An 8,429-nucleotide genomic window follows, 5' to 3' on the forward strand; every position below is an offset into this window, starting at 1 on the left:
CCACTCCCAGTCCTCCTCTCCCCCCTGGGGCCGCCGCCAGGGCAAAGCCCCACAAGGTGACTGGCGGCGGGGCACCTTCTCCCCTTTTCCCTTGTGGCGGTGGGCGCGGGGCTCCCTGCCGGGGCAGAGGCGCCGGGCGGACGCGAGGCCCGGCAGCAGCGTGCTGGCTGATGCGGCGCGACGGCAGTGGAGCGGCTGATCGAGGCCCGGCGGCTGCGTCCCGGAGCGGCGTCCGACATCCAGGTCTGGATCCGGGGGCTTCGGGTCTTATGGTGGTTTCCCTCGTTGGTTGCCTGTTGCTGGCTGGCCGGCGGTGGGGAAGACACACACCTGCGGGCCACGGCTGGTCATGGCCGGCAGGGCGTGCGGGCCGAGGTGGCTAAGGCCGGAAGCTGCGGTCTCACCCCGGCAGTTGTTGCTGATGGTGGTTGTGGTGCTCTGCCTGGTCGGGGGTGCAAGGCCTCAGCTTGGCAGGGAGGCGATGCGGGCCTGTGGGGGCGTCGACGGCGCTGCGCTGGGTCCTGCTGATGCCGCAAGGTGGTGGAGTTGCCCTTCTTCTCCTGCATGTGGACCGACAGTACGCGGGGCTGGCCGGGTGCCCTTAATGCTGGCCGCACGTAGGACGGGGGAGGTTCGGGGCCTGACGCGGATCGGAGCCTGTGCTTCGGGTAGATGTGGTCGGGCGTGGCCTGGGATTTGCCCCCGCGGGTGGTGGTTGTTCTCTCCTCACGGGTAACGTGGTCAGTGGTGGTGGCTGGGACATCGTCGCTTTGGTAGGTTGCTCGTCACCGGTGAACAGAAAAAAGAAAAGAAAATAATAATAATATAAAAACCGAAGAAAAAACCAGCCCGGTTGAAAAGGAAAACCAAAGTCTTCTTTTTTAGCGTTATATTTGACGCACTACAAAAGATGGAAAACGAAAAACTTAGAACATGATCAACAGAGGTGTTTGAGTAGGCGAGATGGCTCTGTCTAAGAGCACGTAGTTTCCTGACATGCTTGAAATGGCCCCATTTTTTCATGCCTTATCCTATATCCTATATACTTAAGAAGTTTACCTCCACTACTTCTTTTATCTCAACATGCAGCATAGCCATGTCATCATCCAATCACATCCAGCCACGTCACGCAGTCCCACTCAAGACCACGTCAGGTTTTTTTTCTTCGTTGGAAGTTTCCAAGCGGAACCCACAACAAATTGACCAGTGTTTCAAGTATTAAGTCAAATGCCACGTCGTCCCTTCCATTACCAGTGTCCGAACTGACAGAGGACCAGCCATCTCCGATCTATATCGTCTGTTCTCTCCTCTCCCCACAAAAGTGACTCTTCCTTCTCCAGCCTTTTCCTCAACTTTTAATCTCCTCCAGTGACGCCTGAGCTCCTCTTAATTGTAATCCACTCAGAAGCATCATTGACAAATTCACTACAAAGGAGGGAGACGGATCTCACATGTTGTTTGTCCACCCCATCACTGACCTAAAGTCCGCCAAGAACAACACAAAACGGAGATTCAATACAAACGAATCTCCCATCTGGCAAGCGGCTCCTGCACGACGTTCTTCAAGGTGCAGCACCGAGAGAAGGGCCGCATCAGGGTGCTTCTCTCCCTGCCGCCAACGCTTTTCTCCCCCACTTCTTTCACCAGATCGTGAGGAAAGATGGGGGGCCGTGTCCGAGAGGAGGGCCGCATCAGGAGGCTTCTCTCTCCTTCCCGACGCTTTTCTCCCCCACTTCTTGGACCAGATCCTGAGGAAAGATGAGCTCGATTTGTTGTTGGTTCGTACTATCACAACTAGGTCTCGCCTGGTCACGAGTAACTGAGTAAGTGCTTTTTTTGCAACTTTGCATCCTCCAGGGCTATTACCCATGGTCGCTGGGAACGCCTATTCTCTCACATCAGCAAGACCTCGCTGATTCAGGAAGAAAAATTGGGCATAAGTTGCAACCTCCGTTCTCAGGAAGGAGCATGATCTCGATTTTGTGGTGATTAGTGGCGGTCTCTGTTCTCTTTTTTCATAATTACATTTTAATTTCAGGCCTTAGTTTGGCTCCAACGGAAAGTCAAAAACAGTTATGTTTCAGTCTAAGGATGTTTATTTGTATTGCTTTTGTCATCAGGTGGAGCACATAAGATTATTTTATCAGAACTGTCCAGGAGCACCTGCAATGGAAAGTCTTCCGGAAGCTTGGGGATATCTTTGCTCGCTTCTCCTGTATGATTAATTTAGTGAACTACAGTGCACATCAATGTATGGAATACATATCAACAATCAATTATATAACCGTATTTTTTGGTTTTCTAATTGATAATTTTGTTACTTGCTAGATTCCTGTTTTGTATATGTATATTGAGGGCCATGATGTGTTCTCTTTCTTTTGCAATGCTACACGTAGAAGCATTTGTTTTCTCAGTTTTTTGTAGCAATTATTGTGATCAAACATCTCATATTTGTTCTCTTATATTTTGCTCAAAATCAATTGTGAACGGGCTCAAAATCATCTATGAATATGCTAATTCACAATTATCGTGTACCATGCAGGAAGGATCCAATCCAGTTGGTATATGCAACTAAATGAATTTTTGTTACATTTGAACACCCGAGAGAATCTTTTATGTTGGGTAAAAATATTTGTGCCTTTTTTTTTTCAAATCAAGTATCAGGTTACTACCAACATGTTCTGTCGAGTACCAAAAACAGTAGATTTATGGATTCGTATCCCAATTATTTTTACTATGTATGTAGATAAATTGGTAGTCCTCAATTGATATTCAATCATGACTTCATTTAACTTGCCCATTTATTTTGCAAGAAACATCATCAGACTAAGAAAATTCATTGTTTGTCGTTTCAAACTTTCATAGCTCCCTAAATTACATTAGGGCGGCCGCCAATAACGTTAGTATTTTCTTAGATTCGATTTAGATTGTTACCTAAGGAAGGAAATGCTGAAATAATTAGTAGATTTTTCTTTAATTATGCTGATGTCCTAAAACTTAATCTTTTACATCTAGCGACTATAATAACCCAATTGTTTCTGATTTTTCATACCATTCTATATATTCTTTTTTCTACAAGATATTATTATATATTTTCATTTTATGGTAATTTCTCACTCCATAAACCCCCCTTCCATACGGTGCTACAAATTCCCGCAGCAACGCGTGGGATGTTCTCTAGTATGACCAATTCAAGGCACTATGCCAAGTTGTTTTGGTTTTCAACTAGTTTTGCATTTTTCAGAGTTTTCTCGGTCAAAATCGCCTGATAAATGGGCAGACGTGTCACAACTTGCATACGGTGTCAGAAATCGTTCAAACCTGGCATGGATGACTATGATGGTCATGCCCACCTGGTTGAAAAGGTCGGGGTCATTTTAAGAATGTCCAAATGTAAACCATGTTTAATTGAGCATGTTCGGGTTGGCTAGAAGACTCTACCTGAGGGTACATTGTTTCTCAACATCCTTCAAATGGCCTAATTTTCCCACCTCCTTCTATGATCAAATCAAGCACCATGTCAATTTGTTTAAGTTTTCGATAATTCTTGCATTTTTTAGAGTTTTCTCGGTGAAAACTGGCTGATAAATGGCTGGACGTGACACAACATGCATATGGTGTGGGAAATTCATTCAAACCTGACATGGATGCCTACCATGGCCATGCCCGCCTACTGGAGAAGGTATATCATGTTCAACAGAGGATGTTCGGGTAAGCGAGAAGGGTCCAGTTGAGGGCATGTTTTTGTGCATCCATTAACTCAACCGAAATCTTTCCATGATCTTATATGACCGATTAAACGCACCATGCCAAGTTGTTTTGTTTTTCGACAAATTCGATCTTTTCTGTAGATCTCTCGGTTAAAAAAGGCAGATAAATGACATGACATGTCGCAACTTGCATATTTTGTTGGAAATCGTTCAAACCTGGCATGGATCCTTACCACGGGCATGCCCCCTGCCTGCAAAAGTTGGGTCCATTTAAAAAAATTTCAAAACTAGACCTTGTTCAATGGAGGGTGCACCTGGATGGGCATGCCCATGGTAGACAATCATGCTAGGTTTAACAATTCACGACACCATATGCAAGTTGCGACATGTTCGACCATTTTATCGGTCTTCTTTTACCAAGAAAACTCCAGAAATGCATAATTTGTCGAAAACCAAATCAACTTGGCAGGGTGCCTTGAATTGCTCATAAAATGCCATGAAAAAAATTAGGTCCATTTCTTCTTCTTTTTTGCTGGGGAAATTGGGGCCATTTCAAAGATATTAAAAATAACGTGATATCAGACGAACCATTCTGACCTTACCCAATAATCTCCGTTGAACATGGTGTTTTTTAGACATCCTTGAAATGACCCCTACTAACAAATACAAAGGGATAAAATTGAAAACAGTAAGTGTTTTCTAAAAGTATTTAATAAAAAAATATAGAAAAAAGAATTTAGAATCATTAGTTTAAAAAGTTAGTTAAAACATGTATTTTGGTATTGAAAACAGATAAAAGTGAATTAACAAAATAAGAAATGAAATGAAAAAATAGAAAAGAAAATAAAAAGCTTAGGCCTTGGCCTAACAAGGCAACGACATTGCTCCCGTCGGGTGCGTGTGGGCCCAGTCCAACAGCTCACGGATTTGAAAAAAGTTAAACAAGTTTTTACACAATATTCATGGATTTGAAAAAAGTTCAATAAGGAAATTTGCAAAAAGGTTTTCTCTATTTTGGGAACCTCGGCTACCCAGCCATTTTTTCGGTTTTGGGACGTTCTCGGAGGTCGTGAACCGTGTTTTTTCTTTTTCTTTTTTATCTTCTCTCTTGTTCATTTTTTGTCTTCTTTGACTTTTCGTTTATTCTGTTTATTATTCTATTTCTCATAAATTTATTTTTTCAGAATTCCAATTTTGTTCATATTTTTCTGGAATTCCAAATTTGTTACTGATTTTCAAAAAATGTTCATGTTTAAAATTTTGTTCTTTTATAAAAAAAATGCTCGTGTTTTGACATTCTGAGCAAGTTTGAAAGGCATGAACATTCTTTTAAAATTTATGTACATTCTTTAAAAAACAAATATTAGCATTTTATGAACAAAACAGGAAAACCAGGAACCCTAATGAAAACCGTGCAAAAAAACATAAACCAAAGAGTGAAGGTGATGTGTTTTTCTCTTGGCGTTATGTCTCTCGAACGAGAAGAAGAAAACTAGGTTACTAGGGAAAATCAGATATGCTAACCCATATGGTTCGTGCGGTCACACGTAGTGCGCGAGGGCTGTAGTTCGAATCCAGCCAAGGACACCTATTTTTTGATTACTAAAACTAAAAAACCTAAATGGGCTGAGCCCATGTGGGAGGGCTGTTCACCGGGTATTATATGAACCTACGGTGTATACGTAGAAAAAGAGGGTACAATTTGTGAAAAGTTCATACTACCCTTTATACATTTTGTGAGGGGGGTGTACCGAAGCATTCCTCGCTTGCTTGGCCGTGCTTTAGAACGTATAAGTAACAGAAATGTTGACCTTGTCAAATAACGCACGAGCCATTTGTAAGTCGCCTGAATTCAAATACGCACAAGCCAATTTTGGAGAGAACACAAGCACAACTTGATGGCGAGCTGTGGCGTCCTAGGCAGAGGCGAGGAAGCGGGTTGACCGGTGTGGTTGGGGGTGCAGTGGCTCGCCGGGGAAATTAGATGGCTAAGGGAGCTTTAGAGGGACGATCATGGTTGGCGGCAACACGGCAGTGGGCAGCAGTGAGGAGTAGGTGGGACCACTGATACCTCTCAAAAGCCTGTTTTGAGATGTGTAGGAGCGCCGCCGGCCGCAGGTGGGGGAGGCAGGCGTATCGGCCAATGGTCATGGGCGGTTCGGAAGGAGGAAGAGCTTGAGGTAGAAGATATAAAACAGGTGTCCAATGAAGATCCAAAATTTTGGCAACTTTCAAATAGTCATGCCCTTTTAATAAATAATATCAGAGAAATCTCGTAAAACCATAGGAACCTGAATATATCCAAAATGCTAGTGCATTTTAATATACTCTTTCATTTATAGCAAGAATAAATGTGAGTAGTTACGAAAATTTGACAGGCGGTCACTGCAATATAACTAGGTTTGAGCACTGGAACCCAAATTACCAACCTCAGTGGGGTTGGGACTTGGGACCTGGCTAGCTAGCTCGCTCCCGCCTCGCGCCGTACGTATCCGTTTGGTATATACCTGACTGAGCGTGACATGGATATGCATGATCTTCTAGCACGTGCGTACGTGCTACAGTTCATTGATAGTTTGGACCCGGGTGCTCAGCTAGCTAGCATTGAGCGCATATGCATCGATTTGAACACGTGGGATGGCACGCATCTGCCGTCCTCCTAGCAATGAATAATGGAGATATGAAAGACCGGTGCCTCCAACAGCCAACAGATGAAGATGGTCCGCTGAGGATAAGACGATAGATTTTTCCATTATTGCTCTCTTTTTATTTTCTTCCTCCACACCATTTCTGCATGCGTGGTATATCTCCAACAAAGATTACGAGACGCTCATATCCAAGATTTTCCGACCTCCAAAATATACAAAGACCACAGGACTAGTGATCCGCCATAGCCACAATTATCACAGATCGATTACCGCAACAACAACAATAACAACAAAACATCACACATCAGTGACCACTTTTGCCAAACCACATGCGATAAGTTTCACCAAAAAAATACACACTATCATGAGTTTTCCAAGTTGCCCGCCACATTGCAAGAGCCCCTGGGCGCCAAATGCAAATCCGAAAGTGAATCTTGTGATCCATCTTCTCTGGCGAATAATTACAACGTCAAATCAAAAGCGCGTTACATGTATGCATGCTCAATCTACTACTAATATGTGTGCTACCGTTCATTGATACTTTGACCCAGCTAGCATCCAGTGGCCGCATGAAGGTGACGCTATAACTTGCTGAGGATAAGATGAACGAATGGATATGGTTTGCTGAGGATAAGATGATACCCATTGTTTCGTGAAGTGAATGATGGCATCGCTTGTTTTTTTTTCAAACATGGGGAAGGGACTTGCATGCCCAAATCTGGCCTTAGATTAACAAAGCAAGGAATAGCCGGCGAACCTCCCTAGTCGTCCAAATCGCACGCCCGAAACATTTTATATTTCTGTAGTTGATATGTAGCTCAAGAGTGGAGTTCAATACACATGTTGATGAAGAATACATGTATGCACCAAGGTCATTTGGAATCTCCAAGGAGAACAAGAACGGAAGAGCAGGAGCGCGGAACTGCCTCTTACCTCTCCCCCGCCTCCACGAAGGCAAATAAAAGAGAGCCAACAGGGAGCCTGCCCCTCCCGGTCTGTGGTCCCGTCGATCTTATTATTAGGGCCTTTTTCACTCCTCTGACCTTATGAGGAAACTTTAGCACAAAATGAACTCCACACAAAACAATTTCACAATCTGACCCTTTTCAGAAACGCCAAAGGCCGTGGCGTTGCTGCACTATATGAAAACGCCGAACTAGCTAGCGTTGCTGGCCTGATCGAGATGCTACGTGACAGGGCTAAAACGCCAAAGTTTGTTGCGTTGTTGGAAACGCCAAGGGGGTGGGCGTTGCTGCTCAAGCATGCAACGCCAAGGATGGTTGGTGTTTCACCTAGCTTTTCATATTTTTCATTTATTTATGAAGTGAAGCAACGCTATCTAGTTTGACGTTTCCAAATAGAGAAGAAACGCCACGGCTTGTGGCGTTACTAAAAGGGTCAGATTATGAAATAATTTTGTGTGAAGTTCATTTTGTACTAAAGTTTTTTGAAAGGGTCAAAATAGTGAAACAAGCCTATTATTAGAGAGGCTCTCACCAGATCTTCTATACACCGCTACGATCCACCTTAGAGAATATCAAGTAGAGGAGGAAGATGCGAAGCCAGCGCCACTCACAAGCGCCAGCACACCTCTTGACCTGTACAAAAGAATGGAGGAGCACATGAGAGCGCCAGCAACCGTAGTTGCACCACGCCATGAATCTGGCAGGAACGCGACGGCACGGGAACCACCATCACTGAAGATACTTCCTTCGCCTCATTGCCCTCAATACAAACTTGAGGGAAAATAAAAAGGATCGGAGTAGTTATCGAATTTGGATCCAAACGCCTCATTATTCATTGGGGAGAAGCAAAGAAACAAGAAACCTACCACTACTCACCAAAGATCCCCCCCTTCCACCACCATTTTGGTTGGCAACACCGAAGAGGGGAAGGAGAGCGGCCCGAATCTACTGCACAAGGGCCGACCTCAGTCCAAGTTAATCTAGGTGGAAGGGGGAGTGGAAGAGAGGGGTGGGGATATCTGAACGACCAATGCTACACAGACGAATGATATGGTACAAGATTTATGGAGTGGCTTACGTAGGACTCTGAGGTTGGAGAATTAGGG

Source organism: Triticum dicoccoides, chromosome 1B (assembly GCF_002162155.2).
Source record: "Triticum dicoccoides isolate Atlit2015 ecotype Zavitan chromosome 1B, WEW_v2.0, whole genome shotgun sequence".
NCBI classification, from domain to species: domain Eukaryota; kingdom Viridiplantae; phylum Streptophyta; class Magnoliopsida; order Poales; family Poaceae; genus Triticum; species Triticum dicoccoides.